The sequence below is a fragment of the Vulpes vulpes genome, chromosome 11 (genome assembly GCF_048418805.1).
Source record: "Vulpes vulpes isolate BD-2025 chromosome 11, VulVul3, whole genome shotgun sequence".
NCBI classification, from domain to species: Eukaryota; Metazoa; Chordata; class Mammalia; order Carnivora; family Canidae; genus Vulpes; species Vulpes vulpes.
In genome coordinates, this window is record NC_132790.1 from 71,623,223 (window position 1) to 71,638,306 (window position 15,084).

Sequence of the window (15,084 nt, forward strand, 5' to 3'; positions counted from 1 at the left end):
AGAAATTTCACAGAGGAAGACGTAGACATGGCCAACAAGCACATGAGAAAATGCTCCTCATCACTTGCCACCAGGGAAATACAAATCAAAACCACAATGAGATACCACCTCACACCAATGAGATACCACCTCACACCAGTGAGAATGGTGAAAATTAACAAGACAGGAAACAAGAAATGTTGGAGAGGATGTGGAGAAAGAGAACCCTTTTGCACTGTTGGGAATGTGAACTGGTGCAGCCACTCTGGAGAACTGTGTGGAGGTTCCTCAAAGAGTTAAATATAGAACTACCCTACGACTCAGCAATTGCACTGCTGGGGATTTACCCCAAAGATACAGATGCAGTGAAATGGCAGGACACCTGCACCCCGATGTTTATAGCAGCAATGTCCACAATAGCCAAACTGTGGAAGGAGCCTTGGTGTCCATCGAAAGACGAATGGATAAAGAAGATGTGGTATGTATATATATATATATATATATATATATATATATATATATATACACACACACACACACAATGGAATATTACTCAGCCATTAGAAATGATGAATACCCACCATTTCCTTCAATATAGTTGGAACTGGAGGGTATTATGCTGAGTGAAATAAGTGAATCGGAGAGGGCAAACATTATATGGTCTCCTTCTTTTGGGGAATATAAAAAATAGTGAAAGGGAATGAAGGGGAAAGGAGAGAAAATGAGTGGGAAATATCAGTGAGGATGACAGAACATGAGAGACTCCTAACTCTGGGAAATGAACAAGGCAAGGGGTAGTAGGGGGTTGAGGTGACTGGGTGACAGGCATTGAGGGGAGCACTTGATGGGATGAGCACTGGGTTTTATGCTATATGTTGGCAAATTGAACTCCAATAAAAAATATACAAAAAAAAAAAAACCTTCTAGAGACGATAAGAGGACTTTGAGTAAACTTTTATGTGCAAATTATAAGATATAAAGTTCTTCTAGCAGTTCAAGTAAGCATGATTATAAATTATATATGATCTATCTTTTCAACATATAGTATGGTTCAGAAGTTAAATCTTCAGTACATTTTCAAGAAAGAACTGTTGAAAACATTAGAGAAATCTCTGCCCTGCTCCTATTTTTCTCCTTCTTGTTGTTAGTCATTCAATGAGTCTTTTCTAGGTCCCATCTGTTCCAAGTCCCAGAATGCCTGTGTTTGGTTGCCTTCTTCATCCTGCCTAGAGACCTTTCAGTTCTTTGTTGGTCATGTTCAAAGTTTATGTTGATAACACCAGCATCATCAACTGTGTGTGCATTGCTTTCTCTTCTGATTAATATCTACTGTAAACTTCAATTCGTTCTGGAACTTGAGCAGGTTTGCTTTTGTAATGGCTTCTCTCTTTTCCTCTGAGGTCTCCTGTCTCTGAGGGTTTAATCATGGCTTGCTCTCTCTTTTTTTCTGAATTCTTGTGTCCCTGAAATCTGTCTCTGTGCATTAAACAATAGCGGTTTTTCTTGGATGCAGAAATACTTCCAATCTGATACAACCACAAAAAGTCTTGTCTCTGCCCTTCCCACCAACATAGATAACATTTCCTGGTAATTGTTATATTTTATTGTGAAGTATTTTCCACTTCATTAGCCATATAAAGTATTTTTAACTCTTTTGCTTACTTAAGTAAAATTACTAGAGGAGTAATATTACTAGTAACCTAGGAAGATACCTACTGAAAACAAATCTGGAAAGAAGATTGTAGGCCTTTAAAGGGGAGGAGAAATGAAGTTAGTAGGTTTGGCTAGCAAGCCAAGGAGTCAAGGTACATTTGCCAAGAGGATCAAGGTCCAGTTTAAGACTGAATGGTATAGAGGCAATGGACTTTAGGTGCATTGTTTAGTCAATCTATTTGGTAGAACTCAATTCAAAGATGGTGGAAGATGTAGACACCTAATCAAGGTTACTGCAACTGTGATGGTGCTTGCAGAGCCCAAGAGGGGAAGAAGTTAAGGACAACCAAGAAGAGAGCAGTTGGGTAGAGGAGGTGACTGAGCAGAGTCCAAAGTGAGAGTTAAGGATTCTCTCATATTCCCATAAAGCACTTAGAAGTCGCATCTTTTTTTTTTTTAAGACTTTATTTATTTATTCATGAGACAGAGAGAGGCAGAGACATAGGCAGAGGCAGAGGGAGAGGCAGGTCCATGCAGGAAGCCTGATGTGGGACTCAATCCCGGGACTCCGGGATGAAGCCCTGAGCCAAAGATAGACACTCAACCACTGAGCCACCCAGGTGTCCCTAGAAGTCTCATCATTATGTAGTAGCCCAAGTGATTTTCCCACGCTTTCGGAAATACCTTCCCGCTAAAGTCCAAATTCCTGACCATAAAAAAAAATGAGTTTCCTCTAAGATTTTTCAAGGCTGTTTAAGCATTTGTTGTTTGAGGTAATCCTTAATGATATTGAGATTGAAACTTTTCCTTTGTATACTTGCATTCAACATCATTATTATAGAGCATTTGAATGTAAGAACAGCTGCTTGTTTACATTTCTGTTCTCTTTTAGAAAATAGTGAGCAATTAAAGATAAGGACTATCACTTGCCTCTGATTTCCCAATCCTTAGTACAGTGCTTAGTATAGAACAAACTCTCAAAAATCAGTTCTATTTTATCTATTAATATAACCAAGTGAAAGTTATTCTCATCTCTTTAGGAGAACAGAATTACTAACTGATGTTAAAAGATCCATTATCCTTCCCCAGGAAGTCACCAAATGACATTATGTTGTCACCATTTCTCTCCTTGTGAAGTCTGGTTTTGATATCAGCATAATCTTAGCTTAATAATTTTGGGAAATCTTCACTCCTCTATTTCTCCAAGTTTGCTTTAAATTGGGGTGTGTGTGTATGTGTATTTGTACATACACATATACATACGTAAATGTTTGATAGAATTCATTAGTAAAGTCATCTGAGCTTTGATTTTTGTCTATGGAGAAGATTTTTCACTACCAATTTCTTTAGTATATAGGTGAATTCAGATATTCTATTTCTTCTTGGGTCAGTTTTAGTTATTTTTGTTTTTCTAGAAATTTCTCTATTTCATTTAAACTGTCCAGTGTATTGGTATAAAGCTTTTCAGATTGTTCCCTTATAATCCTTTTAATTCTCTGTGTTCCGTAGTGATAGATTCTTTTATTAGTCCCAATTTTGGTAATTTATGTCCTCTCTTTCTCAATCAGTTAAGGTAAGGTGTTATTTTGCTTTTCAAAGAACTTAATTTTGGCGTCATTGATTTGCTTTGTTCTCTGTTCTTTATCTTAGTGATTTCTGTTCTGATCTTTAGTACCTTTTGCTTATCTTGGCTTTGATATTTTTTTTCTTTTTTAGCTTCTGAGGTTTAGTCTAGGTTAATGACTATAGAGCTTCCATTCTGATATAAGTGATTAAAGATATAAAGTTTCCCTTAAACACTCAACTGTATCGCATAAATTCTGAAATGTTTCTTTTCAGTTGTTTTTATATTTAGTTTGATATTTTAAAAATTTCCTTGTGATTTCTTCTTTGATCCATTAGTAATTTACAACTTTTAAAGAATTTCTAAATCAAGCGTTTCCCAAATTTTTGTTCCTCACAATTTTATTTCATTATAGTCAGAGAATATTCTTTGTGCAATTTAAATCCTCTTAAAAACATGTGATTTGTTTTATGGCCTACCCATGGTCTACCCTAGAGAATATTAAATGTATACTTCAAAATAGTTTGTGATATGCATTCTTTTGTTGGTGGGGTAGGGTTATATGCATAGCATTAAGTCAAGTTGGTTGGGGTGTGTGTTAAGTCTTCTATAACCTTAGTATTTGTCTAGTTGTTGCAGCAGATGTTTTCATTGAATAATTGCCCACAGAAATATAAATTGGACTTTTTTCAAGATCTCTGTGATGATTCAGGATATAAACTGATAGAAAATGAACGATATTTTAAAAATTACTTTGTTAAAAGTTAGCTATACTTCACAAAATTATAAATGGATAAGAATTATTTTTAAATGGATAATTTATTTATTTATTTATTTTAAATTAATTTTTATTGGTGTTCAATTTACCAACATACAGAAAAACACCCAGTGCTCCTCCCGTCAAGTGTCCGCCTCAGTGCCCGTCACCCATTCCCCTCCAACACCCGCCCTCCTCCCCTTCCACCACCCCTAGTTCGTTTCCCCGAGTTAGGAGTCTTTATGTTCTGTCTCCCTTCCTGATATTTCCCAACATTTCTTTTCCCTTCCTTTATATTCCCTTTCACTATTATTTATATTCCCCAAATGAATGAGAACATACATTGTTTGTCCTTCTCCGATTGACTTATTTCACTCAGCATAATACCCTCCAGTTCCATCCACGTTGAAGCAAATGGTGGGTATTTGTCGTTTCTAATTGCTGAGTAATATTCCATTTTGTACATAAACCACATCTTCTTTATCCATTCATCTTTCGATGGACACCGAGGCTCCTTCCACAGTTTGGCTATTGTGGCCATTGCTGCTAGAAACATCGGGGTGCACGTGTCCCGACGTTTCATTGCATCTGAATCTTTGGGGTAAATCCCCTAAATGGATAATTTAAAACTGGATTTTGTTAGTAGGGGTAACAAGATACATTTTGGCTTTCTAAAATAGAAATATCAGTATGTATATATTGCAGGCACATGGCATGAGATATATCAGCTTGGCTGGGCTGTTCTGATCAAACACTAATCTAGATATTGCTGGGAAGGTATTTTGTAGATGTGGTTAGCATCTATAATTTCACTTTAAAGAAGATTACCTTTAATAATATGAGTGAGCCTTATGTAATCAGTTGAAGGCTTTCAGTTCAAAAACAGATTTCTCTGAGAAGGAGCAATTTTACCTCAAGCTGACAGCATAAATTCCTGCATGTTTCCCGACTGCCAGAACGCCTTATAGATTTCAATCTTACTAGCCTCCACAATTGGGTGGACCAGTTTCTTTTAAAAAGTCTGTGTGTTTATAATAAATGTAAATCATGTAATGTGTATGTATTACATATATATATAAACACACACATGCATTTATATATACTTTTATTCTGTTTCTCTGGTGAAGCATGACTGATCTATCTAGTTACTTCTTAGTTTTCTAGTCCCATTTTCTTCCGCTCTCTTTTGAAAAATACAAATTTATTGAGGATATAATTTAATTACTTCAAATGCACACAGCTTAAGTGTACAGTTTGATAAATTTTGACAAATTATATGCTCATGTAATTATACCTCAATCAAGATACAGGCACTTTACTCTTGAATGTGGCAGACAATGAAAATAAAACCTGGCATCTCAAAATTTCTGGGATGCTACTGAAACAGCATTAACAGCATAGTATAGCAGTGCAAAGGTGTGTAGACACAGTATTTCCACTTTCCCCGTTAACTAATAATAGTTGTCCAACTTCTTGAATCTGGGTTGGTTTTCGGTCATACTTTGACTAACAGAAGTGATAAAAATGATGCTGTATGAGTTTTGAAGCTTCTTGTAATTTCTGCTGTCATGCTGAACATATACCATGTTCTAAGGAAGTCTCATCTAGCTTCTGAGTGATAAGAGGCCACGAAGAAGAAAGGGGGGCCTCCTAATATATAGGCAGATGAATTGCCAGATATGTGGGTGACACCACGTTGGACCTTTAGCCTAACCAACCCTCAATCTCAAGGGTCGGCAAACTTTTTCTCTGAATGACCTGATAATTAATATTTTAGGACTAATTGGTTCTCCACTAAACCTAACACTACAGTGCATATTAAGTGTCCCTCCCAGGTGCTCCTATATACCCTGTTTATATCTTCCCACTATGTCATAGGTGCCAGGGTACTTTGTGTATTTCCTAATAGCCTATTGGATCTATGGGGCCAATGATTACATTTTCTGAGTTTATAATTGCATTTGAGTGTCTAGTGTACTTGCTGGCATATAATAGACAAATAATAACTAAATAAATGAATGAGTCCTCTTTCTTTAAAAAGCTAAGAATACAGGAGGGGGAAATTTATTAACACTCCTATTTCATGAGATATTTAGATAGAATTAAAAAAAAAAACCTGGATGGACACTTAACTTTGTCTCTTGTTAGGTTATAAGGGTACAAACCAAAAACACTTTGTGTTTAAGAATGTTAAAGAATATAGACCTAGAAATAGGTATTACTACTAGTAATGGAACAACAGACAATTATTGAATAGACTTTAAATTTGAAATGGTACAAATAGAAAATGGCTTTATTTTCCTCCAAAAAAAAAAAAAAAAAAAAAGACCTTCAGGCATACTGTGTTGGGTTATATTTCCTGATCCCTGGGTGATTTTTTTTTAAAGGTAGATTCTATAGGTATTAGAAAGCTGAAGCCATTCAGACTGGAGTCCAATATAGATTTGAAGTGCGAAATGAGGGATTCTGAGTAGATTTTGTACTAAATGTTAAGAATTCTATAGTTCCAGGCAACATAAATTTACTGGGCAATCAACTAGGCTGTGACTATACAAAGGTTTATAAGAAAAACTATAATCTATGGTTAGAGAGAAAATGAAGAGTGCTACAGTATGTGTTTGTACACGTTGCCATGACAGCAGAAAGGGGAGGGGTCACCTATCTGGACTGGTGTGTGTTTGGAAGGGATGCCTGCTCTGAGTCTTAAAAGTTACTAAGGAGGGGAAGGTATGAGGGAGCATTCCTTGTATAAAAACACAGCCCAAAGGATTAAAATGTGAAAAAGCAGCTTTATGTATTGCTGTATTAGTCTTCAATTATTTGGCAACATATGATGAAATTTTAGGGTTGGTAGAGATCCTAGAGTTAATTTAATTTTCCAATCCAGTTCAAGAATTCTTACTCTAAAATCCCTAACATATTACTCCATACAATGTTGTGCCTGTTATTCCTCTACATGTAACTAATGTTACCGACCTTCTAAAAAAGAAAGAGCACCAAGAAAGAAAAGAGAAATTGTAGTCCTTGAACATACTGCTAAGGACTGTGCCTTCTGTTTTTGGATTCCCCCATGATGTACAGAACTTTCCTTGGGGGTAAAATTAAGTATTCATTATATAAGAGTTTATTGCAAGATGCATCTTAGAAGCAGTCAAAATGAAAAACAATCATTTCAGTGACTGCATGGAAATCCAGCCTTGCTCTTTTTTTTTTTTTTTCCTGACAGTTACTGATGCTGAAGGATATCTGAATGCATAAGCAACTTGAAGCAGTGAGGGCCCTTTATAGCTTGTGCAATGTGAAGGAAAGCCACAGGCATTTTGTAAAGGTGCCTATATAATGATTGGATTTTAGTGAAAATTACTCATCGATCCTTGATCATGGTAAGGGAAAAAGGTAGGTAGATGTTGAAGGTTCAAGACAGAACTAGCCAATTATAAAAAGAATCTCATTTTACTTCACTGGAATGCTGGCAAGTACCTTAGAAGTATGGAAATTTTGGAGCTAAAATGGTCTTTATAAAGTACTTCAATTCCTTTTTTTATTACTGTTGAGAAAACTGTAGCTCAGAACATTTTCTTCTTTCCCAAAGTTGTCCCAAGAGTCAGTTCACTTCATTAATTTTACTGGTCAGCAGGCAATCTGTCCAACTTGATCAAGCAGATAGGCCTAGGCCATAACACATTTATTTCTAAGCCGGTGCTTTCATATAGGTAGAAAAAGTCCATTGTGCTGTTAAAATAGCAGAGAAAGGAAAGAATAAACTTTGAAGATCTCATGTTACCTGCTTCTGGAATATTTTCCTATAAAATACATATGTCCTACCCTATAGTTTTAATTGGTTTAACTCATACAATATTTCATAGTAACAAGATTAAGTGTTTTGATAATGGTACTAGAATTTTGAAGAGAGATTAAGAAATAATCGTTATTGATAACAAGATAAACCTATCTTAATCAGTATAAAGCTATTTTCCTTTTTGTTCTCTCATAAACCCACACCTCAAACTCAATATGATGCTATTATATATTTTTGAATGTAATGATACCCTGAGCATAAGGAAATTTACTTTTTTTTCCAGTAAGAGATTGAAGGAGAGTTTTAAGGCAACTGTATTCAATAAATACGGAAATGCCAGCTGTGTCAAACACTGTCTTGTGCATGATATCCAACAGTAAATAAAACATGCATCTATCTTGCCTAAATATAAACTTTGAGTGATAGAGATGGAATCATTATATTAATATAATGTTTAATTCACTTGGTCACATATGCATATTTAATAGTATATACATTATAACACAAATTCTGAATATTATCTTTTTCCAATCTCACATTTCGAAAACAATTTTGTTCAGACTTTCGTATGAAAATTTTAAAGTAATTCTTAAAAAAAAGCATGACTCATTTAGCAGTTTTACAAAAGTAAGAATGTACCGTGACTAAAATTTATATAATGATACTATGCTCCAGTAAGCCATGTGTATAACAGTAGTATTGTTTTATATTTTTTCCTGTGGTTAAATATATATGGTTTCTACAAAGTAAGCACTTACTATAATGCTTTTAAAGTAGTTGTTGAAAGGGGTCTTCATTAGATTCAATCATGCAATAGTGATGTCATATCCCTATGAATAATTACTAAATTGCTAAATTTTTAAAATGTGTTTTACTGTTTCTGTCAGATGACCACTATTAACATTAAAACTATCGTTGAGGGCAGCCCAGGTGGCTCAGCGGTTTGCGTCGCCTTCAGCCCAGAGTGTGATCCTGGAGACCCGGGATTGAGTCCCACGTCAGGCACCCTGCATGGAGCCTGCTTCTCCCTCTGCCTGGTCTCTACTTCTCTCTCTCTCTCTCTCTCTCTGAATAAATAAATAAAATCTTAAAAAAAAAAATAAAACTACCATTGATTGGGGTTATTTTATGGGAAGTTACCTTCCCCAAATAGTTTTGTTCTTTAAAAATAAATGAGAAAGCTTCCTCAAGTATTATTACAACTCATAAAGACTCATCACTTTACTTTTAAAAAGAACATCAGGTTCTTCAAATCAGGGACACCTCCACCAGGAACCATCTTCATCATCATCATTATAATCGCGCTTAATGACGAGGTGTGGATTGCTAATTCGCACAGCTTCCAGCAGCTTCTGAGCTTCCTCATCAAATGCTTCTTTGCACACCCCCAGAACTTTCAGTTTACATTCAGGAGACTTCAAGACTTCACATAACTTCATCATTCCTTCATACCCTAAAGTATTCTGTTTCAGGTTTATTTTTATCAGGTTTTGGTTGCTTCTAAGAGTAGATGAGAGATCCTGACAGCACAGGGAGGTCAAACCACAGTATTGCAATCCAAGATAATTCTAATAAGGATATTAAATTCCAATAAAGATAATTCCTTTGCCAAGTGATAGTTTTTGAGGAAAACATAATTCATTCCATGTTTAGGCACATATGTTAGAAGTACCCATAGTTAGGATTATCTTTTCTGTGTGAGTTATTTTTTCCACACTCTTCCTTGAGATTCTTTTTACAAAGATGATTTAAAAAGGTAATGCGTTGGCTTTTGTGTCTTTATATAATTCCTCCCCCACATAGAGTAGTCTAGGGCTATCTTCATTAGTGAATGGTAGATGTGATACCTCAGAGTCCAATCATTGTTCACAGGGAGCTAGAGGGGTTTATACTTCATTAGGCTTCCTTGTGCATTTGGAAGAGATAACCAGGTCAACAATATCCATGCAACAGAATAAGAACTTGGCTTATGTTCAGTTGCTGGAGGGATTTTTTTCAGTATCAAGTCTGTATGAGGTTCATCAACGGATGTTTCTTGAGTATCAACTGGAAATGATTGAAATAATTGAGTTCCTCAATCACTATGTTCTGAGCCTGGGTTTGCTCCCTTTCATGCTCCTCAGCATTGACAGAAGCTCTTTCCATCATTTTGCAAAAGATGTTAAAGCCATGTAAAGTAAGTGTCCATCACAATGATGGGTTGTCCCAGGAATCATCTCCAAAGCCAAAGTGTGAATGACTTTTTTTTTTATACAAACCATCAGTATGAAGGTTTATCCATCACAGTATGAATGCAATAGAATTAGTCTTCAAACTATTCTTTTTGACAGGTGACTTTGCTTGATTAACACATGGCTATTGAAAAAATCCCATAATTAACCCTATTAAAGATCAAACATTATTATATGCTTATGGTTTGGAACACTTTAAAGATTAATTTGGGAAGGTAATAGGGGCATTGTTTTGAAAAATGTATGCCTTCTGTTTTATCTTTATATTCAGATGAGACATAAATAACCATTACCAAAAAATATTATTTTGCTGAGATGTTACGACATCTTGCCCTTCTGCAATAAAAATATTGCATGTATTTTCTTCCATAAATATGTTGCTTCATGTGCAAAAATACATAGTTCTATAGATCATAGAAGTATTAATCGTCCATATTTAGAATTATGCAGATTTAGGTATATGATATAGAAAAAAGTAACTTTTATTTCTCCAAGCCATAGAACTGGTAAATTGTTTCCTAATTTGTTCTTGCTAGAATAGCTTCTTTTGAATTGATAACCTATTTTCAAGGCTTCTTGTGAAAGTAAGATTATAAGTCCAAATGGTTCACACAAATTAGATTTGTTTATCTTGCATATTTTGAATTTTGCTAGAAATAAACTTATCGCTTTTGTTCTAGAATTATAAATAATGCCACAATTTAATAGGATAGTATAAAGTGACTGCAATCCCCACATAGTACATGACAATGTATATCACATCAATCTGCTAAAAAGAGGACTATCTTTCAAAAGATTTTGGATTACAGAATACATATTAAAAATTACACTTCTTGGAGGGATGATGTCAACAGATAAAGATCACACAGCAGAGAAATGAATGTTAAGTGAACATCCCGAAATTAAATTCATACAATAGTGATTCCCTCAGAGCTCTAAAGGAGTCTCTGATTAGATTCCAGGAGAAACTCAGGGTTTATTTTCTAAACTCACTCTAGCCTTTGACTGCCAGGCTTACATAAAACCTTTGCCAGCACCCTGATTGCTTGGGGACAAAGGATGGGTCCTGTGGCTTTGACAGTTGCACCCCAAGGGCCTTATCTCATGTGGTAAAGATGTGCCTGACAGACCTGGGTTCAAATCTTGTGTCCTGCCCTGATACTTTAATCAGAAATAATTTTTCTTTCTTCTGAATTCCCATAACAACAGCATTCTGCAATCAGACCGCATATGCTTTGAAGGGTCAGGAGTATACTCTGTTCATTGCTGTGACTCCCAATATCATCCAGTCTAGAGATTTCCAAAATGCAAAAATAAAGGTGCCTTTGACAATTCAACAAAAAGAATAAGAAAACCCAAGGGCATCTGGGTGGCTCAGTTGGTTAAGTGTCTGACTATTGATTTTGGCTTAGGTCACAATCTCAGGGTTATGAGATTAAGTCGCACATCCAGCTCTACGCTAGATGTGGAGCCTGCTTGAGATGGTCATTCTCCCTCTCCCTCTGCCTTTCCCCCCCCTCCCTCTCTAAACAAAAATAAACAAAATCACAAGACCTAACAATCAACCAGAGAAAAATTATAAGGCTACTTACACTGTAGAAGTTAACTTATAGACAATGCTATCAGGTTGAAAAATGCTAATGAGATCTTAATTCTATAACTGCTAAGGTGTATGGAGCATTAACACAATAGCTCAAGACTATCCCTTCCCCTAAGTCTTTTTTTTTTTTTTTTTTTTTAATACCAGTGCTTATACTTTGACTCCAAAGTTTTTAAGCAAGCTAATATTTGATGCTTTCGGAACAAAAAACTAGACAATTACTTCCCAATTATACTTTATGGTAACAATCTGCTAGGGCCTTGCTGCTCAAAGTGTGGTCCTTTTACTAGTATCTTGGTACCCCCTGAGAACTTACTAGACATGAAGACTTCCAGATATGACCTCAGATCTATGGAATCAGAATCTACAGCTAACAAGTTCCTGCAAGTGATTAATTTGTATATTAAACTTTGAGATGGGGAGCCTGGGTGGCTCAGTGAGTGTCTGCCTTCAGCTCAGGTCATGATCTCACAGTGCTGGGATCAGTCTCTCGTTGGGCTCCTGGCTCAGAGGGTAGCCTGCTTCTCCCTCTCCATCTGCCCCTCCCCCTGCTTATATTTCTCTCTCTCTCTCTCTCTCTCTCTCTCTAATAAATAAAACCTTAAAAAAAATTTGAGAAATAATGACCTAGGACATTTGTTCAAAATACTGATTCCCATAGATTCCTCTAATTCACTAGCAGGTTTCTGCAAATCCATATTCTTAGCACCAGTGACTTTTTAAGTCCTAAATCTGGCTTTAAAAGTAGCAAACTAGTCCAGTCAGAGACAGAATGTTTTAAAGAAAGACCTAACAAGTTTCCTCCTCCTTACACAGTTCCAGATGTTCTATAGGTAGAAGTGAAGAAAAACGGAACAAATAGGGATGACTGGGTGGCTCAGCAATTGAGCGTCTGCCTTCAGCTTGGTGCGTGATGCCGAAGTTCTGGGATTGAGTCCCATGTTGGGCTCTTTGTGGGGAGCCTGCTTATCTCTCTGCCTATGTCTGTGCCCCTCTCTCTGTGTCTCTTATAATAAATGGATGAAATCTTTAAAAAATGAAACAAATATGTTATGAGACTCTTGGGCCCACATTGATAATCTATAATTGGGATGTTCTATATTTTTGTAGAGTAAACCTGTGCTTAGGAGATAAACATTTTTCCTTTAGTTATATTTGATAGAAATATTATAACATTGCATTTTTATGCTTTACTTTGGCAATATAATTCATTCTCTGAGGATGATGCTCTCAGTTTGATGTGTATATTTGTGCAATGGTATTATAAGACAGCATCCCAGGGCATCAGCATCTCATTGATGGCTGATCCACACAGATGGGTAGAAAGCATATTGTGTGTAGGGGATGTGTGAGTTTGTGTATAGTTTTAAATGCACAAATATTTAAATATGTGCATATATATTCATAAAAATTCACATGTACACTTTGACATTTGTATGTGTGAATATATGTCAACACAAAACATTTTACTAACGTGATTGTTTTCCTCAAAGCCTTGGAGGAAGGAATGACTTTAAAGCTACTTTTTATCTTTCAGATTTTAAAATCAATTTAAAGTTATAATGACACATTTAGTCAGACCTATTGCCAAAATAATGAAGGGTAGATCTGAATCAAATACAAGATGAGTTTTCTTCTAGCACTTGCCACAGAGAGAATAATATGTTTCAAAGCAATTCAGTGGCATCAAGGTGAATAGGGAGTTCTAGTGAATCAAGGGCCTTCGTGGGAAGGATGTTCAGAACTGAAAAGCAGTTAGCACAAAGAATATACTAGAGGATTTGCTCGTGTAAAAATAATGACCTGACAAACAGACTATGTGCTGAGAATGAATCTCTTTAAGCTCAGGAACAAAGACTTTATGGAAATAATGCCAAATAGTGACTGTAAATGAAACCACCTCCCTCACCACATCCATAAAAATTTTTTTGTGTTCTCCACCCCACGGTTGTCATGTTGCCAGGGGTAGCCTCTGTGTGATGTTAGGAATGCTCTGCTTAGATTTATAGTTTTGAATGCTGATGATTTAGAACTTTTAGGAAAAAAAGCCTCAAACTTTCCTATTTCCTATAAAGCACTTCCTTTTTTATCCACATGCAGTACTACTTGTCTGTATCATACATCCTCTGCTTATTTATAAAAATGCTTTCAGTATTATTAACTGTCTTTATAAATCTTAATACACTCTTGAGTGTGGATCATATGGTTTAAATCCCTTACATACTACTTATGAAGTATTTAGTCCTCAATACACATTGTCTAGATATAATGAGATGGAAATACACCATTTGGAAGATTAAAATTCATTCCACAAATATTTATTCAGTTTCTATTATATAACATGAGCTGACTTAAGTGGTGGGAATATAAGGTAAATGTGATCTCTTCCTTAAAAAATTTAATTTTAATATTGGGATGGGCACATAAGTAAAGCAGAGATAAATATTCTGATGGAAGGAGAGGACATAATGGCAACTAAGCCAGAACTGGGAATAGGGGAATGTTTTCAGAGGAAGTGCTGGTGGCAGAAGTCTCCAGTATTCTCTTAGAATAGAAGGTGCATGGGGATGGATTCCCAGGCACAGGGAAGAGCATTTAATCTGCATTAGAGAGAAGTTTAAAGACCCAAAGTTTCAATGTGTTGGAATGTGTGTCCTAGGGTAAGAACATCTGGCATTTGTAGTACTCTTCAAATTTTGCTAAGCACTTTCTCATGCATTATCTAGCTTATTACTCACAACAACCTCAGCTGACATAAATAAGGTCAAAGGGGATTAAGTAGGTTCCTGGCTCAGAATTGTAAGTAAGCCTCAACCTTCTCATGCTGAGTTCACATTCCATAATATTGTTAATTTATATATTCTAATATATTGTCATTTGATGCATATAAATTTTTTATTTTTTTAATAATAAATTTATTTTTTATTGGTGTTCAATTTGCCAACATACAGCATAACACCCAGTGTTCATCCTGTCAAGTGCCCCCCTTAGTGCCCGTCACCCATTTACCACCACCCCCCGCTCTCCTCCCCTTCCACCACCCCTAGTTCGTTTCCCAGAGTTAGGAGTCTTCATGTTCTGTTTCCCTTTCCTACCCATTTCTTTTCCCTTCCCTTCTATTTCCTTTCACTATTATTTATATTCCCCAAATGAATGAGGCCATATAATGTTTGTCCTTCTCCGATTGACTCATTTCACTCAGTATAATACCCTCCAGTTCCATTCATGTTGAAGCAAATGGTATTTGTCGTTTCTAATGGCTGAGTAATATTCCATTGTATACATAGACCACATCTTCTTTATCTATTCATCTTTCGATGGACACTGAGTCTCCTTCCACAGTTTGGCTATTGTGGCCATTGCTGCTATAAACATCAGGGTGCAGGTGTCCCGGCATTTCATTGCATCTGTATCTTTGGGGTAAATCCCCAGCAGTGCAATTGCTGGGTCGTAGGGCAGGTCTATTTTTAACTCTTTGAGGAACCTCCACACAGTTTTCCA